The sequence below is a fragment of the Schistocerca gregaria genome, chromosome 8, assembly GCF_023897955.1.
Source record: "Schistocerca gregaria isolate iqSchGreg1 chromosome 8, iqSchGreg1.2, whole genome shotgun sequence".
In the NCBI taxonomy this organism is placed as follows: domain Eukaryota; kingdom Metazoa; phylum Arthropoda; class Insecta; order Orthoptera; family Acrididae; genus Schistocerca; species Schistocerca gregaria.
Genome location: NC_064927.1, coordinates 381,847,458 through 381,865,260, shown reverse-complemented (window position 1 = coordinate 381,865,260; position 17,803 = coordinate 381,847,458). Strand labels below are relative to the sequence as shown.

The following is a 17,803-nucleotide window of genomic DNA, read 5'->3' as shown; positions in this document are numbered from 1 at the left end:
CACGGTGCGCCTGCACAGCCTAGAGCTTGCCATACATCTGCCCCCGCTGTTGGACAGGTAGCAGAATGCAAGGCGCCCGTTTTTCTGCATTTTTTCGGTGATGACAAGCGGTTGATATGCCTGTAAGTGTAGCATATGAAACAAGAATCGTATGAAGCATTCGTAGACAGGTGCTGAAGTGGCAGTATGGCCGTAGGTGATGATCGTATGATGGGTCTGTAGCCACAACAGCTTGGCAGCAAAGTGAATACCGCTAACTGAAACCATTCCGCTGTAGCCCCAGTGGCGCAATTGGTTAGCGCACGGTACTTATAAGGCAGTAGCCGTGAGCAATGCCAGGGTTGTGAGTTCGAGCCTCACCTGGGGCATACTTTTATTTCGTAGCAGCTGACTCTGGAAGCATCGGGACGCTAGATTTTAGATGTATCACGTACTTGAGAAGCAGAAATGTGCGTGCATTGTATAGACCGCCTGCGTGTTCCTCGGTAGTATAGTGGTTAGTATCCCCGCCTGTCACGCGGGAGACCGGGGTTCGATTCCCCGCCGGGGAGGTGCGATTTTTATATCGCGAAAGTTGCACGTATGGCCCGAAAAAGCATTACCCTTGTGATCAAGGAATGTAATTGCTAAAAAATCGTAAGAAGGTCTGCGTCTTAGGAAGTGTTTCTCGTATTCTTCACACGACGTCATCGTTTCACAACTGACAGGGTTTACTGACGTCGCTGAATCAGCGCACCCCAAGCTTAATGATCGAGCTCGAAGCACCAACGAAAAAGAATAATTTTAGCAGAGCGTGGTTTCGATCCACGGACCTCTGGGTTATGGGCCCAGCACGCTTCCACTGCGCCACTCTGCTGCGTGCAGCAGTCCGTCCTTTTCGGTGCGTGGCATTGGACACTTGGAAAGCGTTGTGTGCATCGGTTTCACGCGCCTACCGTTTAATTAACTGCGTATCATCTCTCAGCTTGACTTGTCTCGACTTTGCTCGACTGACGCTACGCTGACGCTTGCACGAAGCGATATTTACCACGATCGTCTCGAGATGCAGCTGCGAGATGCTCAGGATTAACATTGCACTCCACGAAGGTGGAGACATTCGAATGCATTGCCTAGCTACGCCCCCGCAACTAACAAAATGCCGACCCTGCCAGGATTCGAACCTGGAATCTTCTGATCCGTAGTCAGACGCGTTATCCGTTGCGCCACAGGGCCACTGTTCGCGGTGTAAGCCACGGGGCGGGTGCACATCGCAAAGCAACGTGTTCTCCGTGGCTCGGCAATTGCGTGTCGTCCACTGACAACGGCGGCGCGGCCACTCTGGTCTTCCGCACTCTGCAGGGAGCTGCTAAGGAAGGCATCTCTCCTCCAGCTCCTCGGCCACGGTGCGCCTGCACAGCCTAGAGCTTGCCATACATCTGCCCCCGCTGTTGGACAGGTAGCAGAATGCAAGGCGCCCGTTTTTCTGCATTTTTTCGGTGATGACAAGCGGTTGATATGCCTGTAAGTGTAGCATATGAAACAAGAATCGTATGAAGCATTCGTAGACAGGTGCTGAAGTGGCAGTATGGCCGTAGGTGATGATCGTATGCTGGGTCTGTAGCCACAACAGCTTGCCAGCAAAGTGAATACCGCTAACTGAAACCATTCCGCTGTAGCCCCAGTGGCGCAATTGGTTAGCGCACGGTACTTATAAGGCAGTAGCCGTGAGCAATGCCGGGGTTGTGAGTTCGAGCCTCACCTGGGGCATACTTTTATTTCGTAGCAGCTGACTCTGGAAGCATCGGGACGCTAGATTTTAGATGCATCACGTACTTGAGAAGCAGAAATGTGCGTGCATTGTATAGACCGCCTGCGTGTTCCTCGGTAGTATAGTGGTTAGTATCCCCGCCTGTCACGCGGGAGACCGGGGTTCGATTCCCCGCCGGGGAGGTGCGATTTTTATATCGCGAAAGTTGCACGTATGGCCCGAAAAAGCATTACCCTTGTGATCAAGGAATGTAATTGCTAAAAAATCGTAAGAAGGTCTGCGTCTTAGGAAGTGTTTCTCGTATTCTTCACACGACGTCATCGTTTCACAACTGACAGGGTTTACTGACGTCGCTGAATCAGCGCACCCCAAGCTTAATGATCGAGCTCGAAGCACCAACGAAAAAGAATAATTTTAGCAGAGCGTGGTTTCGATCCACGGACCTCTGGGTTATGGGCCCAGCACGCTTCCACTGCGCCACTCTGCTGCGTGCAGCAGACAGTCCTTTTCGGTGCGTGGCATTGGACACTTGGAAAGCGTTGTGTGCATCGGTTTCACGCGCCTACCGTTTAATTAACTGCGTATCATCTCTCAGCTTGACTTGTCTCGACTTTGCTCGACTGACGCTACGCTGACGCTTGCACGAAGCGATATTTACCACGATCGTCTCGAGATGCAGCTGCGAGATGCTCAGGATTAACATTGCACTCCACGAAGGTGGAGACATTCGAATGCATTGCCTAGCTACGCCCCCGCAACTAACAAAATGCCGACCCTGCCAGGATTCGAACCTGGAATCTTCTGATCCGTAGTCAGACGCGTTATCCGTTGCGCCACAGGGCCACTGTTCGCGGTGTAAGCCACGGGGCGGGTGCACATCGCAAAGCAACGTGTTCTCCGTGGCTCGGCAATTGCGTGTCGTCCACTGACAACGGCGGCGCGGCCACTCTGGTCTTCCGCACTCTGCAGGGAGCTGCTAAGGAAGGCATCTCTCCTCCAGCTCCTCGGCCACGGTGCGCCTGCACAGCCTAGAGCTTGCCATACATCTGCCCCCGCTGTTGGACAGGTAGCAGAATGCAAGGCGCCCGTTTTTCTGCATTTTTTCGGTGATGACAAGCGGTTGATATGCCTGTAAGTGTAGCATATGAAACAAGAATCGTATGAAGCATTCGTAGACAGGTGCTGAAGTGGCAGTATGGCCGTAGGTGATGATCGTATGCTGGGTCTGTAGCCACAACAGCTTGCCAGCAAAGTGAATACCGCTAACTGAAACCATTCCGCTGTAGCCCCAGTGGCGCAATTGGTTAGCGCACGGTACTTATAAGGCAGTAGCCGTGAGCAATGCCGGGGTTGTGAGTTCGAGCCTCACCTGGGGCATACTTTTATTTCGTAGCAGCTGACTCTGGAAGCATCGGGACGCTAGATTTTAGATGCATCACGTACTTGAGAAGCAGAAATGTGCGTGCATTGTATAGACCGCCTGCGTGTTCCTCGGTAGTATAGTGGTTAGTATCCCCGCCTGTCACGCGGGAGACCGGGGTTCGATTCCCCGCCGGGGAGGTGCGATTTTTATATCGCGAAAGTTGCACGTATGGCCCGAAAAAGCATTACCCTTGTGATCAAGGAATGTAATTGCTAAAAAATCGTAAGAAGGTCTGCGTCTTAGGAAGTGTTTCTCGTATTCTTCACACGACGTCATCGTTTCACAACTGACAGGGTTTACTGACGTCGCTGAATCAGCGCACCCCAAGCTTAATGATCGAGCTCGAAGCACCAACGAAAAAGAATAATTTTAGCAGAGCGTGGTTTCGATCCACGGACCTCTGGGTTATGGGCCCAGCACGCTTCCACTGCGCCACTCTGCTGCGTGCAGCAGTCCGTCCTTTTCGGTGCGTGGCATTGGACACTTGGAAAGCGTTGTGTGCATCGGTTTCACGCGCCTACCGTTTAATTAACTGCGTATCATCTCTCAGCTTGACTTGTCTCGACTTTGCTCGACTGACGCTACGCTGACGCTTGCACGAAGCGATATTTACCACGATCGTCTCGAGATGCAGCTGCGAGATGCTCAGGATTAACATTGCACTCCACGAAGGTGGAGACATTCGAATGCATTGCCTAGCTACGCCCCCGCAACTAACAAAATGCCGACCCTGCCAGGATTCGAACCTGGAATCTTCTGATCCGTAGTCAGACGCGTTATCCGTTGCGCCACAGGGCCACTGTTCGCGGTGTAAGCCACGGGGCGGGTGCACATCGCAAAGCAACGTGTTCTCCGTGGCTCAGCAATTGCGTGTCGTCCACTGACAACGGCGGCGCGGCCACTCTGGTCTTCCGCACTCTGCAGGGAGCTGCTAAGGAAGGCATCTCTCCTCCAGCTCCTCGGCCACGGTGCGCCTGCACAGCCTAGAGCTTGCCATACATCTGGACAGGTAGCAGAATGCAAGGCGCCCGTTTTTCTGCATTTTTTCGGTGATGACAAGCGGTTGATATGCCTGTAAGTGTAGCATATGAAACAAGAATCGTATGAAGCATTCGTAGACAGGTGCTGAAGTGGCAGTATGGCCGTAGGTGATGATCGTATGATGGGTCTGTAGCCACAACAGCTTGGCAGCAAAGTGAATACCGCTAACTGAAACCATTCCGCTGTAGCCCCAGTGGCGCAATTGGTTAGCGCACGGTACTTATAAGGCAGTAGCCGTGAGCAATGCCGGGGTTGTGAGTTCGAGCCTCACCTGGGGCATACTTTTATTTCGTAGCAGCTGACTCTGGAAGCATCGGGACGCTAGATTTTAGATGCATCACGTACTTGAGAAGCAGAAATGTGCGTGCATTGTATAGACCGCCTGCGTGTTCCTCGGTAGTATAGTGGTTAGTATCCCCGCCTGTCACGCGGGAGACCGGGGTTCGATTCCCCGCCGGGGAGGTGCGATTTTTATATCGCGAAAGTTGCACGTATGGCCCGAAAAAGCATTACCCTTGTGATCAAGGAATGTAATTGCTAAAAAATCGTAAGAAGGTCTGCGTCTTAGGAAGTGTTTCTCGTATTCTTCACACGACGTCATCGTTTCACAACTGACAGGGTTTACTGACGTCGCTGAATCAGCGCACCCCAAGCTTAATGATCGAGCTCGAAGCACCAACGAAAAAGAATAATTTTAGCAGAGCGTGGTTTCGATCCACGGACCTCTGGGTTATGGGCCCAGCACGCTTCCACTGCGCCACTCTGCTGCGTGCAGCAGTCCGTCCTTTTCGGTGCGTGGCATTGGACACTTGGAAAGCGTTGTGTGCATCGGTTTCACGCGCCTACCGTTTAATTAACTGCGTATCATCTCTCAGCTTGACTTGTCTCGACTTTGCTCGACTGACGCTACGCTGACGCTTGCACGAAGCGATATTTACCACGATCGTCTCGAGATGCAGCTGCGAGATGCTCAGGATTAACATTGCACTCCACGAAGGTGGAGACATTCGAATGCATTGCCTAGCTACGCCCCCGCAACTAACAAAATGCCGACCCTGCCAGGATTCGAACCTGGAATCTTCTGATCCGTAGTCAGACGCGTTATCCGTTGCGCCACAGGGCCACTGTTCGCGGTGTAAGCCACGGGGCGGGTGCACATCGCAAAGCAACGTGTTCTCCGTGGCTCGGCAATTGCGTGTCGTCCACTGACAACGGCGGCGCGGCCACTCTGGTCTTCCGCACTCTGCAGGGAGCTGCTAAGGAAGGCATCTCTCCTCCAGCTCCTCGGCCACGGTGCGCCTGCACAGCCTAGAGCTTGCCATACATCTGCCCCCGCTGTTGGACAGGTAGCAGAATGCAAGGCGCCCGTTTTTCTGCATTTTTTCGGTGATGACAAGCGGTTGATATGCCTGTAAGTGTAGCATATGAAACAAGAATCGTATGAAGCATTCGTAGACAGGTGCTGAAGTGGCAGTATGGCCGTAGGTGATGATCGTATGATGGGTCTGTAGCCACAACAGCTTGGCAGCAAAGTGAATACCGCTAACTGAAACCATTCCGCTGTAGCCCCAGTGGCGCAATTGGTTAGCGCACGGTACTTATAAGGCAGTAGCCGTGAGCAATGCCGGGGTTGTGAGTTCGAGCCTCACCTGGGGCATACTTTTATTTCGTAGCAGCTGACTCTGGAAGCATCGGGACGCTAGATTTTAGATGCATCACGTACTTGAGAAGCAGAAATGTGCGTGCATTGTATAGACCGCCTGCGTGTTCCTCGGTAGTATAGTGGTTAGTATCCCCGCCTGTCACGCGGGAGACCGGGGTTCGATTCCCCGCCGGGGAGGTGCGATTTTTATATCGCGAAAGTTGCACGTATGGCCCGAAAAAGCATTACCCTTGTGATCAAGGAATGTAATTGCTAAAAAATCGTAAGAAGGTCTGCGTCTTAGGAAGTGTTTCTCGTATTCTTCACACGACGTCATCGTTTCACAACTGACAGGGTTTACTGACGTCGCTGAATCAGCGCACCCCAAGCTTAATGATCGAGCTCGAAGCACCAACGAAAAAGAATAATTTTAGCAGAGCGTGGTTTCGATCCACGGACCTCTGGGTTATGGGCCCAGCACGCTTCCACTGCGCCACTCTGCTGCGTGCAGCAGTCAGTCCTTTTCGGTGCGTGGCATTGGACACTTGGAAAGCGTTGTGTGCATCGGTTTCACGCGCCTACCGTTTAATTAACTGCGTATCATCTCTCAGCTTGACTTGTCTCGACTTTGCTCGACTGACGCTACGCTGACGCTTGCACGAAGCGATATTTACCACGATCGTCTCGAGATGCAGCTGCGAGATGCTCAGGATTAACATTGCACTCCACGAAGGTGGAGACATTCGAATGCATTGCCTAGCTACGCCCCCGCAACTAACAAAATGCCGACCCTGCCAGGATTCGAACCTGGAATCTTCTGATCCGTAGTCAGACGCGTTATCCGTTGCGCCACAGGGCCACTGTTCGCGGTGTAAGCCACGGGGCGGGTGCACATCGCAAAGCAACGTGTTCTCCGTGGCTCGGCAATTGCGTGTCGTCCACTGACAACGGCGGCGCGGCCACTCTGGTCTTCCGCACTCTGCAGGGAGCTGCTAAGGAAGGCATCTCTCCTCCAGCTCCTCGGCCACGGTGCGCCTGCACAGCCTAGAGCTTGCCATACATCTGCCCCCGCTGTTGGACAGGTAGCAGAATGCAAGGCGCCCGTTTTTCTGCATTTTTTCGGTGATGACAAGCGGTTGATATGCCTGTAAGTGTAGCATATGAAACAAGAATCGTATGAAGCATTCGTAGACAGGTGCTGAAGTGGCAGTATGGCCGTAGGTGATGATCGTATGATGGGTCTGTAGCCACAACAGCTTGGCAGCAAAGTGAATACCGCTAACTGAAACCATTCCGCTGTAGCCCCAGTGGCGCAATTGGTTAGCGCACGGTACTTATAAGGCAGTAGCCGTGAGCAATGCCAGGGTTGTGAGTTCGAGCCTCACCTGGGGCATACTTTTATTTCGTAGCAGCTGACTCTGGAAGCATCGGGACGCTAGATTTTAGATGTATCACGTACTTGAGAAGCAGAAATGTGCGTGCATTGTATAGACCGCCTGCGTGTTCCTCGGTAGTATAGTGGTTAGTATCCCCGCCTGTCACGCGGGAGACCGGGGTTCGATTCCCCGCCGGGTAGGTGCGATTTTTATATCGCGAAAGTTGCACGTATGGCCCGAAAAAGCATTACCCTTGTGATCAAGGAATGTAATTGCTAAAAAATCGTAAGAAGGTCTGCGTCTTAGGAAGTGTTTCTCGTATTCTTCACACGACGTCATCGTTTCACAACTGACAGGGTTTACTGACGTCGCTGAATCAGCGCACCCCAAGCTTAATGATCGAGCTCGAAGCACCAACGAAAAAGAATAATTTTAGCAGAGCGTGGTTTCGATCCACGGACCTCTGGGTTATGGGCCCAGCACGCTTCCACTGCGCCACTCTGCTGCGTGCAGCAGTCCGTCCTTTTCGGTGCGTGGCATTGGACACTTGGAAAGCGTTGTGTGCATCGGTTTCACGCGCCTACCGTTTAATTAACTGCGTATCATCTCTCAGCTTGACTTGTCTCGACTTTGCTCGACTGACGCTACGCTGACGCTTGCACGAAGCGATATTTACCACGATCGTCTCGAGATGCAGCTGCGAGATGCTCAGGATTAACATTGCACTCCACGAAGGTGGAGACATTCGAATGCATTGCCTAGCTACGCCCCCGCAACTAACAAAATGCCGACCCTGCCAGGATTCGAACCTGGAATCTTCTGATCCGTAGTCAGACGCGTTATCCGTTGCGCCACAGGGCCACTGTTCGCGGTGTAAGCCACGGGGCGGGTGCACATCGCAAAGCAACGTGTTCTCCGTGGCTCGGCAATTGCGTGTCGTCCACTGACAACGGCGGCGCGGCCACTCTGGTCTTCCGCACTCTGCAGGGAGCTGCTAAGGAAGGCATCTCTCCTCCAGCTCCTCGGCCACGGTGCGCCTGCACAGCCTAGAGCTTGCCATACATCTGCCCCCGCTGTTGGACAGGTAGCAGAATGCAAGGCGCCCGTTTTTCTGCATTTTTTCGGTGATGACAAGCGGTTGATATGCCTGTAAGTGTAGCATATGAAACAAGAATCGTATGAAGCATTCGTAGACAGGTGCTGAAGTGGCAGTATGGCCGTAGGTGATGATCGTATGCTGGGTCTGTAGCCACAACAGCTTGGCAGCAAAGTGAATACCGCTAACTGAAACCATTCCGCTGTAGCCCCAGTGGCGCAATTGGTTAGCGCACGGTACTTATAAGGCAGTAGCCGTGAGCAATGCCGGGGTTGTGAGTTCGAGCCTCACCTGGGGCATACTTTTATTTCGTAGCAGCTGACTCTGGAAGCATCGGGACGCTAGATTTTAGATGCATCACGTACTTGAGAAGCAGAAATGTGCGTGCATTGTATAGACCGCCTGCGTGTTCCTCGGTAGTATAGTGGTTAGTATCCCCGCCTGTCACGCGGGAGACCGGGGTTCGATTCCCCGCCGGGGAGGTGCGATTTTTATATCGCGAAAGTTGCACGTATGGCCCGAAAAAGCATTACCCTTGTGATCAAGGAATGTAATTGCTAAAAAATCGTAAGAAGGTCTGCGTCTTAGGAAGTGTTTCTCGTATTCTTCACACGACGTCATCGTTTCACAACTGACAGGGTTTACTGACGTCGCTGAATCAGCGCACCCCAAGCTTAATGATCGAGCTCGAAGCACCAACGAAAAAGAATAATTTTAGCAGAGCGTGGTTTCGATCCACGGACCTCTGGGTTATGGGCCCAGCACGCTTCCACTGCGCCACTCTGCTGCGTGCAGCAGTCCGTCCTTTTCGGTGCGTGGCATTGGACACTTGGAAAGCGTTGTGTGCATCGGTTTCACGCGCCTACCGTTTAATTAACTGCGTATCATCTCTCAGCTTGACTTGTCTCGACTTTGCTCGACTGACGCTACGCTGACGCTTGCACGAAGCGATATTTACCACGATCGTCTCGAGATGCAGCTGCGAGATGCTCAGGATTAACATTGCACTCCACGAAGGTGGAGACATTCGAATGCATTGCCTAGCTACGCCCCCGCAACTAACAAAATGCCGACCCTGCCAGGATTCGAACCTGGAATCTTCTGATCCGTAGTCAGACGCGTTATCCGTTGCGCCACAGGGCCACTGTTCGCGGTGTAAGCCACGGGGCGGGTGCACATCGCAAAGCAACGTGTTCTCCGTGGCTCGGCAATTGCGTGTCGTCCACTGACAACGGCGGCGCGGCCACTCTGGTCTTCCGCACTCTGCAGGGAGCTGCTAAGGAAGGCATCTCTCCTCCAGCTCCTCGGCCACGGTGCGCCTGCACAGCCTAGAGCTTGCCATACATCTGCCCCCGCTGTTGGACAGGTAGCAGAATGCAAGGCGCCCGTTTTTCTGCATTTTTTCGGTGATGACAAGCGGTTGATATGCCTGTAAGTGTAGCATATGAAACAAGAATCGTATGAAGCATTCGTAGACAGGTGCTGAAGTGGCAGTATGGCCGTAGGTGATGATCGTATGATGGGTCTGTAGCCACAACAGCTTGGCAGCAAAGTGAATACCGCTAACTGAAACCATTCCGCTGTAGCCCCAGTGGCGCAATTGGTTAGCGCACGGTACTTATAAGGCAGTAGCCGTGAGCAATGCCAGGGTTGTGAGTTCGAGCCTCACCTGGGGCATACTTTTATTTCGTAGCAGCTGACTCTGGAAGCATCGGGACGCTAGATTTTAGATGTATCACGTACTTGAGAAGCAGAAATGTGCGTGCATTGTATAGACCGCCTGCGTGTTCCTCGGTAGTATAGTGGTTAGTATCCCCGCCTGTCACGCGGGAGACCGGGGTTCGATTCCCCACCGGGTAAGTGCGATTTTTATATCGCGAAAGTTGCACGTATGGCCCGAAAAAGCATTACCCTTGTGATCAAGGAATGTAATTGCTAAAAAATCGTAAGAAGGTCTGCGTCTTAGGAAGTGTTTCTCGTATTCTTCACACGACGTCATCGTTTCACAACTGACAGGGTTTACTGACGTCGCTGAATCAGCGCACCCCAAGCTTAATGATCGAGCTCGAAGCACCAACGAAAAAGAATAATTTTAGCAGAGCGTGGTTTCGATCCACGGACCTCTGGGTTATGGGCCCAGCACGCTTCCACTGCGCCACTCTGCTGCGTGCAGCAGTCCGTCCTTTTCGGTGCGTGGCATTGGACACTTGGAAAGCGTTGTGTGCATCGGTTTCACGCGCCTACCGTTTAATTAACTGCGTATCATCTCTCAGCTTGACTTGTCTCGACTTTGCTCGACTGACGCTACGCTGACGCTTGCACGAAGCGATATTTACCACGATCGTCTCGAGATGCAGCTGCGAGATGCTCAGGATTAACATTGCACTCCACGAAGGTGGAGACATTCGAATGCATTGCCTAGCTACGCCCCCGCAACTAACAAAATGCCGACCCTGCCAGGATTCGAACCTGGAATCTTCTGATCCGTAGTCAGACGCGTTATCCGTTGCGCCACAGGGCCACTGTTCGCGGTGTAAGCCACGGGGCGGGTGCACATCGCAAAGCAACGTGTTCTCCGTGGCTCGGCAATTGCGTGTCGTCCACTGACAACGGCGGCGCGGCCACTCTGGTCTTCCGCACTCTGCAGGGAGCTGCTAAGGAAGGCATCTCTCCTCCAGCTCCTCGGCCACGGTGCGCCTGCACAGCCTAGAGCTTGCCATACATCTGCCCCCGCTGTTGGACAGGTAGCAGAATGCAAGGCGCCCGTTTTTCTGCATTTTTTCGGTGATGACAAGCGGTTGATATGCCTGTAAGTGTAGCATATGAAACAAGAATCGTATGAAGCATTCGTAGACAGGTGCTGAAGTGGCAGTATGGCCGTAGGTGATGATCGTATGATGGGTCTGTAGCCACAACAGCTTGGCAGCAAAGTGAATACCGCTAACTGAAACCATTCCGCTGTAGCCCCAGTGGCGCAATTGGTTAGCGCACGGTACTTATAAGGCAGTAGCCGTGAGCAATGCCAGGGTTGTGAGTTCGAGCCTCACCTGGGGCATACTTTTATTTCGTAGCAGCTGACTCTGGAAGCATCGGGACGCTAGATTTTAGATGTATCACGTACTTGAGAAGCAGAAATGTGCGTGCATTGTATAGACCGCCTGCGTGTTCCTCGGTAGTATAGTGGTTAGTATCCCCGCCTGTCACGCGGGAGACCGGGGTTCGATTCCCCGCCGGGTAGGTGCGATTTTTATATCGCGAAAGTTGCACGTATGGCCCGAAAAAGCATTACCCTTGTGATCAAGGAATGTAATTGCTAAAAAATCGTAAGAAGGTCTGCGTCTTAGGAAGTGTTTCTCGTATTCTTCACACGACGTCATCGTTTCACAACTGACAGGGTTTACTGACGTCGCTGAATCAGCGCACCCCAAGCTTAATGATCGAGCTCGAAGCACCAACGAAAAAGAATAATTTTAGCAGAGCGTGGTTTCGATCCACGGACCTCTGGGTTATGGGCCCAGCACGCTTCCACTGCGCCACTCTGCTGCGTGCAGCAGTCCGTCCTTTTCGGTGCGTGGCATTGGACACTTGGAAAGCGTTGTGTGCATCGGTTTCACGCGCCTACCGTTTAATTAACTGCGTATCATCTCTCAGCTTGACTTGTCTCGACTTTGCTCGACTGACGCTACGCTGACGCTTGCACGAAGCGATATTTACCACGATCGTCTCGAGATGCAGCTGCGAGATGCTCAGGATTAACATTGCACTCCACGAAGGTGGAGACATTCGAATGCATTGCCTAGCTACGCCCCCGCAACTAACAAAATGCCGACCCTGCCAGGATTCGAACCTGGAATCTTCTGATCCGTAGTCAGACGCGTTATCCGTTGCGCCACAGGGCCACTGTTCGCGGTGTAAGCCACGGGGCGGGTGCACATCGCAAAGCAACGTGTTCTCCGTGGCTCGGCAATTGCGTGTCGTCCACTGACAACGGCGGCGCGGCCACTCTGGTCTTCCGCACTCTGCAGGGAGCTGCTAAGGAAGGCATCTCTCCTCCAGCTCCTCGGCCACGGTGCGCCTGCACAGCCTAGAGCTTGCCATACATCTGCCCCCGCTGTTGGACAGGTAGCAGAATGCAAGGCGCCCGTTTTTCTGCATTTTTTCGGTGATGACAAGCGGTTGATATGCCTGTAAGTGTAGCATATGAAACAAGAATCGTATGAAGCATTCGTAGACAGGTGCTGAAGTGGCAGTATGGCCGTAGGTGATGATCGTATGCTGGGTCTGTAGCCACAACAGCTTGGCAGCAAAGTGAATACCGCTAACTGAAACCATTCCGCTGTAGCCCCAGTGGCGCAATTGGTTAGCGCACGGTACTTATAAGGCAGTAGCCGTGAGCAATGCCGGGGTTGTGAGTTCGAGCCTCACCTGGGGCATACTTTTATTTCGTAGCAGCTGACTCTGGAAGCATCGGGACGCTAGATTTTAGATGCATCACGTACTTGAGAAGCAGAAATGTGCGTGCATTGTATAGACCGCCTGCGTGTTCCTCGGTAGTATAGTGGTTAGTATCCCCGCCTGTCACGCGGGAGACCGGGGTTCGATTCCCCGCCGGGGAGGTGCGATTTTTATATCGCGAAAGTTGCACGTATGGCCCGAAAAAGCATTACCCTTGTGATCAAGGAATGTAATTGCTAAAAAATCGTAAGAAGGTCTGCGTCTTAGGAAGTGTTTCTCGTATTCTTCACACGACGTCATCGTTTCACAACTGACAGGGTTTACTGACGTCGCTGAATCAGCGCACCCCAAGCTTAATGATCGAGCTCGAAGCACCAACGAAAAAGAATAATTTTAGCAGAGCGTGGTTTCGATCCACGGACCTCTGGGTTATGGGCCCAGCACGCTTCCACTGCGCCACTCTGCTGCGTGCAGCAGTCCGTCCTTTTCGGTGCGTGGCATTGGACACTTGGAAAGCGTTGTGTGCATCGGTTTCACGCGCCTACCGTTTAATTAACTGCGTATCATCTCTCAGCTTGACTTGTCTCGACTTTGCTCGACTGACGCTACGCTGACGCTTGCACGAAGCGATATTTACCACGATCGTCTCGAGATGCAGCTGCGAGATGCTCAGGATTAACATTGCACTCCACGAAGGTGGAGACATTCGAATGCATTGCCTAGCTACGCCCCCGCAACTAACAAAATGCCGACCCTGCCAGGATTCGAACCTGGAATCTTCTGATCCGTAGTCAGACGCGTTATCCGTTGCGCCACAGGGCCACTGTTCGCGGTGTAAGCCACGGGGCGGGTGCACATCGCAAAGCAACGTGTTCTCCGTGGCTCGGCAATTGCGTGTCGTCCACTGACAACGGCGGCGCGGCCACTCTGGTCTTCCGCACTCTGCAGGGAGCTGCTAAGGAAGGCATCTCTCCTCCAGCTCCTCGGCCACGGTGCGCCTGCACAGCCTAGAGCTTGCCATACATCTGCCCCCGCTGTTGGACAGGTAGCAGAATGCAAGGCGCCCGTTTTTCTGCATTTTTTCGGTGATGACAAGCGGTTGATATGCCTGTAAGTGTAGCATATGAAACAAGAATCGTATGAAGCATTCGTAGACAGGTGCTGAAGTGGCAGTATGGCCGTAGGTGATGATCGTATGATGGGTCTGTAGCCACAACAGCTTGGCAGCAAAGTGAATACCGCTAACTGAAACCATTCCGCTGTAGCCCCAGTGGCGCAATTGGTTAGCGCACGGTACTTATAAGGCAGTAGCCGTGAGCAATGCCGGGGTTGTGAGTTCGAGCCTCACCTGGGGCATACTTTTATTTCGTAGCAGCTGACTCTGGAAGCATCGGGACGCTAGATTTTAGATGCATCACGTACTTGAGAAGCAGAAATGTGCGTGCATTGTATAGACCGCCTGCGTGTTCCTCGGTAGTATAGTGGTTAGTATCCCCGCCTGTCACGCGGGAGACCGGGGTTCGATTCCCCGCCGGGGAGGTGCGATTTTTATATCGCGAAAGTTGCACGTATGGCCCGAAAAAGCATTACCCTTGTGATCAAGGAATGTAATTGCTAAAAAATCGTAAGAAGGTCTGCGTCTTAGGAAGTGTTTCTCGTATTCTTCACACGACGTCATCGTTTCACAACTGACAGGGTTTACTGACGTCGCTGAATCAGCGCACCCCAAGCTTAATGATCGAGCTCGAAGCACCAACGAAAAAGAATAATTTTAGCAGAGCGTGGTTTCGATCCACGGACCTCTGGGTTATGGGCCCAGCACGCTTCCACTGCGCCACTCTGCTGCGTGCAGCAGTCCGTCCTTTTCGGTGCGTGGCATTGGACACTTGGAAAGCGTTGTGTGCATCGGTTTCACGCGCCTACCGTTTAATTAACTGCGTATCATCTCTCAGCTTGACTTGTCTCGACTTTGCTCGACTGACGCTACGCTGACGCTTGCACGAAGCGATATTTACCACGATCGTCTCGAGATGCAGCTGCGAGATGCTCAGGATTAACATTGCACTCCACGAAGGTGGAGACATTCGAATGCATTGCCTAGCTACGCCCCCGCAACTAACAAAATGCCGACCCTGCCAGGATTCGAACCTGGAATCTTCTGATCCGTAGTCAGACGCGTTATCCGTTGCGCCACAGGGCCACTGTTCGCGGTGTAAGCCACGGGGCGGGTGCACATCGCAAAGCAACGTGTTCTCCGTGGCTCGGCAATTGCGTGTCGTCCACTGACAACGGCGGCGCGGCCACTCTGGTCTTCCGCACTCTGCAGGGAGCTGCTAAGGAAGGCATCTCTCCTCCAGCTCCTCGGCCACGGTGCGCCTGCACAGCCTAGAGCTTGCCATACATCTGCCCCCGCTGTTGGACAGGTAGCAGAATGCAAGGCGCCCGTTTTTCTGCATTTTTTCGGTGATGACAAGCGGTTGATATGCCTGTAAGTGTAGCATATGAAACAAGAATCGTATGAAGCATTCGTAGACAGGTGCTGAAGTGGCAGTATGGCCGTAGGTGATGATCGTATGCTGGGTCTGTAGCCACAACAGCTTGCCAGCAAAGTGAATACCGCTAACTGAAACCATTCCGCTGTAGCCCCAGTGGCGCAATTGGTTAGCGCACGGTACTTATAAGGCAGTAGCCGTGAGCAATGCCGGGGTTGTGAGTTCGAGCCTCACCTGGGGCATACTTTTATTTCGTAGCAGCTGACTCTGGAAGCATCGGGACGCTAGATTTTAGATGCATCATGTACTTGAGAAGCAGAAATGTGCGTGCATTGTATAGACCGCCTGCGTGTTCCTCGGTAGTATAGTGGTTAGTATCCCCGCCTGTCACGCGGGAGACCGGGGTTCGATTCCCCGCCGGGGAGGTGCGATTTTTATATCGCGAAAGTTGCACGTATGGCCCGAAAAAGCATTACCCTTGTGATCAAGGAATGTAATTGCTAAAAAATCGTAAGAAGGTCTGCGTCTTAGGAAGTGTTTCTCGTATTCTTCACACGACGTCATCGTTTCACAACTGACAGGGTTTACTGACGTCGCTGAATCAGCGCACCCCAAGCTTAATGATCGAGCTCGAAGCACCAACGAAAAAGAATAATTTTAGCAGAGCGTGGTTTCGATCCACGGACCTCTGGGTTATGGGCCCAGCACGCTTCCACTGCGCCACTCTGCTGCGTGCAGCAGTCCGTCCTTTTCGGTGCGTGGCATTGGACACTTGGAAAGCGTTGTGTGCAACGGTTTCACGCGCCTACCGTTTAATTAACTGCGTATCATCTCTCAGCTTGACTTGTCTCGACTTTGCTCGACTGACGCTACGCTGACGCTTGCACGAAGCGATATTTACCACGATCGTCTCGAGATGCAGCTGCGAGATGCTCAGGATTAACATTGCACTCCACGAAGGTGGAGACATTCGAATGCATTGCCTAGCTACGCCCCCGCAACTAACAAAATGCCGACCCTGCCAGGATTCGAACCTGGAATCTTCTGATCCGTAGTCAGACGCGTTATCCGTTGCGCCACAGGGCCACTGTTCGCGGTGTAAGCCACGGGGCGGGTGCACATCGCAAAGCAACGTGTTCTCCGTGGCTCGGCAATTGCGTGTCGTCCACTGACAACGGCGGCGCGGCCACTCTGGTCTTCCGCACTCTGCAGGGAGCTGCTAAGGAAGGCATCTCTCCTCCAGCTCCTCGGCCACGGTGCGCCTGCACAGCCTAGAGCTTGCCATACATCTGCCCCCGCTGTTGGAAAGGTAGCAGAATGCAAGGCGCCCGTTTTTCTGCATTTTTTCGGTGATGACAAGCGGTTGATATGCCTGTAAGTGTAGCATATGAAACAAGAATCGTATGAAGCATTCGTAGACAGGTGCTGAAGTGGCAGTATGGCCGTAGGTGATGATCGTATGATGGGTCTGTAGCCACAACAGCTTGGCAGCAAAGTGAATACCGCTAACTGAAACCATTCCGCTGTAGCCCCAGTGGCGCAATTGGTTAGCGCACGGTACTTATAAGGCAGTAGCCGTGAGCAATGCCGGGGTTGTGAGTTCGAGCCTCACCTGGGGCATACTTTTATTTCGTAGCAGCTGACTCTGGAAGCATCAGGACGCTAGATTTTAGATGCATCACGTACTTGAGAAGCAGAAATGTGCGTGCATTGTATAGACCGCCTGCGTGTTCCTCGGTAGTATAGTGGTTAGTATCCCCGCCTGTCACGCGGGAGACCGGGGTTCGATTCCCCGCCGGGGAGGTGCGATTTTTATATCGCGAAAGTTGCACGTATGGCCCGAAAAAGCATTACCCTTGTGATCAAGGAATGTAATTGCTAAAAAATCGTAAGAAGGTCTGCGTCTTAGGAAGTGTTTCTCGTATTCTTCACACGACGTCATCGTTTCACAACTGACAGGGTTTACTGACGTCGCTGAATCAGCGCACCCCAAGCTTAATGATCGAGCTCGAAGCACCAACGAAAAAGAATAATTTTAGCAGAGCGTGGTTTCGATCCACGGACCTCTGGGTTATGGGCCCAGCACGCTTCCACTGCGCCACTCTGCTGCGTGCAGCAGTCCGTCCTTTTCGGTGCGTGGCATTGGACACTTGGAAAGCGTTGTGTGCATCGGTTTCACGCGCCTACCGTTTAATTAACTGCGTATCATCTCTCAGCTTGACTTGTCTCGACTTTGCTCGACTGACGCTACGCTGACGCTTGCACGAAGCGATATTTACCACGATCGTCTCGAGATGCAGCTGCGAGATGCTCAGGATTAACATTGCACTCCACGAAGGTGGAGACATTCGAATGCATTGCCTAGCTACGCCCCCGCAACTAACAAAATGCCGACCCTGCCAGGATTCGAACCTGGAATCTTCTGATCCGTAGTCAGACGCATTATCCGTTGCGCCACAGGGCCACTGTTCGCGGTGTAAGCCACGGGGCGGGTGCACATCGCAAAGCAACGTGTTCTCCGTGGCTCGGCA

General features: G+C 52.7%; 51 non-coding genes across 51 annotated transcripts; 25 read left to right on the top strand and 26 right to left on the bottom strand.

Moving 5' to 3' along the window:
* The first annotated feature begins 276 nt into the window (after positions 1-276).
* Positions 277-368, top strand: Trnai-uau (transfer RNA isoleucine (anticodon UAU)). Its single transcript is given in 2 exon segments — positions 277-314; positions 333-368. It is a non-coding gene; the product is annotated as a tRNA-Ile (tRNA).
* A 111-nt stretch (positions 369-479) lies between these two features.
* Positions 480-551, top strand: Trnad-guc (transfer RNA aspartic acid (anticodon GUC)). The gene has a single exon. It is a non-coding gene; the product is annotated as a tRNA-Asp (tRNA).
* A 233-nt stretch (positions 552-784) lies between these two features.
* Positions 785-856, bottom strand: Trnam-cau (transfer RNA methionine (anticodon CAU)). Its single transcript has one exon. It is a non-coding gene; the product is annotated as a tRNA-Met (tRNA).
* A 283-nt stretch (positions 857-1,139) lies between these two features.
* Trnar-acg (transfer RNA arginine (anticodon ACG)) lies at positions 1,140-1,212 on the bottom strand. The gene has a single exon. It is a non-coding gene; the product is annotated as a tRNA-Arg (tRNA).
* Positions 1,213-1,654: 442 nt separating this feature from the next.
* Positions 1,655-1,746, top strand: Trnai-uau (transfer RNA isoleucine (anticodon UAU)). Its single transcript is given in 2 exon segments — positions 1,655-1,692; positions 1,711-1,746. It is a non-coding gene; the product is annotated as a tRNA-Ile (tRNA).
* Positions 1,747-1,857: 111 nt separating this feature from the next.
* Positions 1,858-1,929, top strand: Trnad-guc (transfer RNA aspartic acid (anticodon GUC)). Its single transcript has one exon. It is a non-coding gene; the product is annotated as a tRNA-Asp (tRNA).
* A 233-nt stretch (positions 1,930-2,162) lies between these two features.
* Trnam-cau (transfer RNA methionine (anticodon CAU)) lies at positions 2,163-2,234 on the bottom strand. The gene has a single exon. It is a non-coding gene; the product is annotated as a tRNA-Met (tRNA).
* A 283-nt stretch (positions 2,235-2,517) lies between these two features.
* Trnar-acg (transfer RNA arginine (anticodon ACG)) lies at positions 2,518-2,590 on the bottom strand. The gene has a single exon. It is a non-coding gene; the product is annotated as a tRNA-Arg (tRNA).
* A 442-nt stretch (positions 2,591-3,032) lies between these two features.
* Positions 3,033-3,124, top strand: Trnai-uau (transfer RNA isoleucine (anticodon UAU)). The gene is given in 2 exon segments: positions 3,033-3,070; positions 3,089-3,124. It is a non-coding gene; the product is annotated as a tRNA-Ile (tRNA).
* A 111-nt stretch (positions 3,125-3,235) lies between these two features.
* On the top strand, positions 3,236-3,307 carry Trnad-guc (transfer RNA aspartic acid (anticodon GUC)). Its single transcript has one exon. It is a non-coding gene; the product is annotated as a tRNA-Asp (tRNA).
* Positions 3,308-3,540: 233 nt separating this feature from the next.
* On the bottom strand, positions 3,541-3,612 carry Trnam-cau (transfer RNA methionine (anticodon CAU)). The gene has a single exon. It is a non-coding gene; the product is annotated as a tRNA-Met (tRNA).
* A 283-nt stretch (positions 3,613-3,895) lies between these two features.
* On the bottom strand, positions 3,896-3,968 carry Trnar-acg (transfer RNA arginine (anticodon ACG)). The gene has a single exon. It is a non-coding gene; the product is annotated as a tRNA-Arg (tRNA).
* A 430-nt stretch (positions 3,969-4,398) lies between these two features.
* Positions 4,399-4,490, top strand: Trnai-uau (transfer RNA isoleucine (anticodon UAU)). Its single transcript is given in 2 exon segments — positions 4,399-4,436; positions 4,455-4,490. It is a non-coding gene; the product is annotated as a tRNA-Ile (tRNA).
* A 111-nt stretch (positions 4,491-4,601) lies between these two features.
* On the top strand, positions 4,602-4,673 carry Trnad-guc (transfer RNA aspartic acid (anticodon GUC)). Its single transcript has one exon. It is a non-coding gene; the product is annotated as a tRNA-Asp (tRNA).
* A 233-nt stretch (positions 4,674-4,906) lies between these two features.
* On the bottom strand, positions 4,907-4,978 carry Trnam-cau (transfer RNA methionine (anticodon CAU)). The gene has a single exon. It is a non-coding gene; the product is annotated as a tRNA-Met (tRNA).
* Positions 4,979-5,261: 283 nt separating this feature from the next.
* Trnar-acg (transfer RNA arginine (anticodon ACG)) lies at positions 5,262-5,334 on the bottom strand. The gene has a single exon. It is a non-coding gene; the product is annotated as a tRNA-Arg (tRNA).
* A 442-nt stretch (positions 5,335-5,776) lies between these two features.
* On the top strand, positions 5,777-5,868 carry Trnai-uau (transfer RNA isoleucine (anticodon UAU)). Its single transcript is given in 2 exon segments — positions 5,777-5,814; positions 5,833-5,868. It is a non-coding gene; the product is annotated as a tRNA-Ile (tRNA).
* A 111-nt stretch (positions 5,869-5,979) lies between these two features.
* Positions 5,980-6,051, top strand: Trnad-guc (transfer RNA aspartic acid (anticodon GUC)). The gene has a single exon. It is a non-coding gene; the product is annotated as a tRNA-Asp (tRNA).
* Positions 6,052-6,284: 233 nt separating this feature from the next.
* Positions 6,285-6,356, bottom strand: Trnam-cau (transfer RNA methionine (anticodon CAU)). Its single transcript has one exon. It is a non-coding gene; the product is annotated as a tRNA-Met (tRNA).
* A 283-nt stretch (positions 6,357-6,639) lies between these two features.
* Positions 6,640-6,712, bottom strand: Trnar-acg (transfer RNA arginine (anticodon ACG)). The gene has a single exon. It is a non-coding gene; the product is annotated as a tRNA-Arg (tRNA).
* Positions 6,713-7,154: 442 nt separating this feature from the next.
* Trnai-uau (transfer RNA isoleucine (anticodon UAU)) lies at positions 7,155-7,246 on the top strand. Its single transcript is given in 2 exon segments — positions 7,155-7,192; positions 7,211-7,246. It is a non-coding gene; the product is annotated as a tRNA-Ile (tRNA).
* A 111-nt stretch (positions 7,247-7,357) lies between these two features.
* On the top strand, positions 7,358-7,429 carry Trnad-guc (transfer RNA aspartic acid (anticodon GUC)). The gene has a single exon. It is a non-coding gene; the product is annotated as a tRNA-Asp (tRNA).
* Positions 7,430-7,662: 233 nt separating this feature from the next.
* Positions 7,663-7,734, bottom strand: Trnam-cau (transfer RNA methionine (anticodon CAU)). Its single transcript has one exon. It is a non-coding gene; the product is annotated as a tRNA-Met (tRNA).
* A 283-nt stretch (positions 7,735-8,017) lies between these two features.
* Positions 8,018-8,090, bottom strand: Trnar-acg (transfer RNA arginine (anticodon ACG)). Its single transcript has one exon. It is a non-coding gene; the product is annotated as a tRNA-Arg (tRNA).
* Positions 8,091-8,532: 442 nt separating this feature from the next.
* On the top strand, positions 8,533-8,624 carry Trnai-uau (transfer RNA isoleucine (anticodon UAU)). Its single transcript is given in 2 exon segments — positions 8,533-8,570; positions 8,589-8,624. It is a non-coding gene; the product is annotated as a tRNA-Ile (tRNA).
* A 111-nt stretch (positions 8,625-8,735) lies between these two features.
* On the top strand, positions 8,736-8,807 carry Trnad-guc (transfer RNA aspartic acid (anticodon GUC)). The gene has a single exon. It is a non-coding gene; the product is annotated as a tRNA-Asp (tRNA).
* A 233-nt stretch (positions 8,808-9,040) lies between these two features.
* Positions 9,041-9,112, bottom strand: Trnam-cau (transfer RNA methionine (anticodon CAU)). Its single transcript has one exon. It is a non-coding gene; the product is annotated as a tRNA-Met (tRNA).
* Positions 9,113-9,395: 283 nt separating this feature from the next.
* On the bottom strand, positions 9,396-9,468 carry Trnar-acg (transfer RNA arginine (anticodon ACG)). The gene has a single exon. It is a non-coding gene; the product is annotated as a tRNA-Arg (tRNA).
* Positions 9,469-9,910: 442 nt separating this feature from the next.
* Trnai-uau (transfer RNA isoleucine (anticodon UAU)) lies at positions 9,911-10,002 on the top strand. Its single transcript is given in 2 exon segments — positions 9,911-9,948; positions 9,967-10,002. It is a non-coding gene; the product is annotated as a tRNA-Ile (tRNA).
* Positions 10,003-10,418: 416 nt separating this feature from the next.
* Trnam-cau (transfer RNA methionine (anticodon CAU)) lies at positions 10,419-10,490 on the bottom strand. Its single transcript has one exon. It is a non-coding gene; the product is annotated as a tRNA-Met (tRNA).
* A 283-nt stretch (positions 10,491-10,773) lies between these two features.
* Trnar-acg (transfer RNA arginine (anticodon ACG)) lies at positions 10,774-10,846 on the bottom strand. Its single transcript has one exon. It is a non-coding gene; the product is annotated as a tRNA-Arg (tRNA).
* Positions 10,847-11,288: 442 nt separating this feature from the next.
* On the top strand, positions 11,289-11,380 carry Trnai-uau (transfer RNA isoleucine (anticodon UAU)). Its single transcript is given in 2 exon segments — positions 11,289-11,326; positions 11,345-11,380. It is a non-coding gene; the product is annotated as a tRNA-Ile (tRNA).
* Positions 11,381-11,491: 111 nt separating this feature from the next.
* Trnad-guc (transfer RNA aspartic acid (anticodon GUC)) lies at positions 11,492-11,563 on the top strand. The gene has a single exon. It is a non-coding gene; the product is annotated as a tRNA-Asp (tRNA).
* Positions 11,564-11,796: 233 nt separating this feature from the next.
* On the bottom strand, positions 11,797-11,868 carry Trnam-cau (transfer RNA methionine (anticodon CAU)). Its single transcript has one exon. It is a non-coding gene; the product is annotated as a tRNA-Met (tRNA).
* Positions 11,869-12,151: 283 nt separating this feature from the next.
* Positions 12,152-12,224, bottom strand: Trnar-acg (transfer RNA arginine (anticodon ACG)). The gene has a single exon. It is a non-coding gene; the product is annotated as a tRNA-Arg (tRNA).
* Positions 12,225-12,666: 442 nt separating this feature from the next.
* Trnai-uau (transfer RNA isoleucine (anticodon UAU)) lies at positions 12,667-12,758 on the top strand. Its single transcript is given in 2 exon segments — positions 12,667-12,704; positions 12,723-12,758. It is a non-coding gene; the product is annotated as a tRNA-Ile (tRNA).
* A 111-nt stretch (positions 12,759-12,869) lies between these two features.
* Positions 12,870-12,941, top strand: Trnad-guc (transfer RNA aspartic acid (anticodon GUC)). Its single transcript has one exon. It is a non-coding gene; the product is annotated as a tRNA-Asp (tRNA).
* A 233-nt stretch (positions 12,942-13,174) lies between these two features.
* Positions 13,175-13,246, bottom strand: Trnam-cau (transfer RNA methionine (anticodon CAU)). Its single transcript has one exon. It is a non-coding gene; the product is annotated as a tRNA-Met (tRNA).
* A 283-nt stretch (positions 13,247-13,529) lies between these two features.
* Positions 13,530-13,602, bottom strand: Trnar-acg (transfer RNA arginine (anticodon ACG)). The gene has a single exon. It is a non-coding gene; the product is annotated as a tRNA-Arg (tRNA).
* A 442-nt stretch (positions 13,603-14,044) lies between these two features.
* On the top strand, positions 14,045-14,136 carry Trnai-uau (transfer RNA isoleucine (anticodon UAU)). Its single transcript is given in 2 exon segments — positions 14,045-14,082; positions 14,101-14,136. It is a non-coding gene; the product is annotated as a tRNA-Ile (tRNA).
* Positions 14,137-14,247: 111 nt separating this feature from the next.
* Positions 14,248-14,319, top strand: Trnad-guc (transfer RNA aspartic acid (anticodon GUC)). Its single transcript has one exon. It is a non-coding gene; the product is annotated as a tRNA-Asp (tRNA).
* A 233-nt stretch (positions 14,320-14,552) lies between these two features.
* Trnam-cau (transfer RNA methionine (anticodon CAU)) lies at positions 14,553-14,624 on the bottom strand. The gene has a single exon. It is a non-coding gene; the product is annotated as a tRNA-Met (tRNA).
* A 283-nt stretch (positions 14,625-14,907) lies between these two features.
* Trnar-acg (transfer RNA arginine (anticodon ACG)) lies at positions 14,908-14,980 on the bottom strand. The gene has a single exon. It is a non-coding gene; the product is annotated as a tRNA-Arg (tRNA).
* Positions 14,981-15,422: 442 nt separating this feature from the next.
* Trnai-uau (transfer RNA isoleucine (anticodon UAU)) lies at positions 15,423-15,514 on the top strand. The gene is given in 2 exon segments: positions 15,423-15,460; positions 15,479-15,514. It is a non-coding gene; the product is annotated as a tRNA-Ile (tRNA).
* A 111-nt stretch (positions 15,515-15,625) lies between these two features.
* On the top strand, positions 15,626-15,697 carry Trnad-guc (transfer RNA aspartic acid (anticodon GUC)). Its single transcript has one exon. It is a non-coding gene; the product is annotated as a tRNA-Asp (tRNA).
* A 233-nt stretch (positions 15,698-15,930) lies between these two features.
* On the bottom strand, positions 15,931-16,002 carry Trnam-cau (transfer RNA methionine (anticodon CAU)). The gene has a single exon. It is a non-coding gene; the product is annotated as a tRNA-Met (tRNA).
* A 283-nt stretch (positions 16,003-16,285) lies between these two features.
* On the bottom strand, positions 16,286-16,358 carry Trnar-acg (transfer RNA arginine (anticodon ACG)). The gene has a single exon. It is a non-coding gene; the product is annotated as a tRNA-Arg (tRNA).
* Positions 16,359-16,800: 442 nt separating this feature from the next.
* Trnai-uau (transfer RNA isoleucine (anticodon UAU)) lies at positions 16,801-16,892 on the top strand. Its single transcript is given in 2 exon segments — positions 16,801-16,838; positions 16,857-16,892. It is a non-coding gene; the product is annotated as a tRNA-Ile (tRNA).
* Positions 16,893-17,003: 111 nt separating this feature from the next.
* On the top strand, positions 17,004-17,075 carry Trnad-guc (transfer RNA aspartic acid (anticodon GUC)). Its single transcript has one exon. It is a non-coding gene; the product is annotated as a tRNA-Asp (tRNA).
* A 233-nt stretch (positions 17,076-17,308) lies between these two features.
* Positions 17,309-17,380, bottom strand: Trnam-cau (transfer RNA methionine (anticodon CAU)). The gene has a single exon. It is a non-coding gene; the product is annotated as a tRNA-Met (tRNA).
* A 283-nt stretch (positions 17,381-17,663) lies between these two features.
* Positions 17,664-17,736, bottom strand: Trnar-acg (transfer RNA arginine (anticodon ACG)). The gene has a single exon. It is a non-coding gene; the product is annotated as a tRNA-Arg (tRNA).
* Between the last annotated feature and the right edge of the window lie 67 nt (positions 17,737-17,803).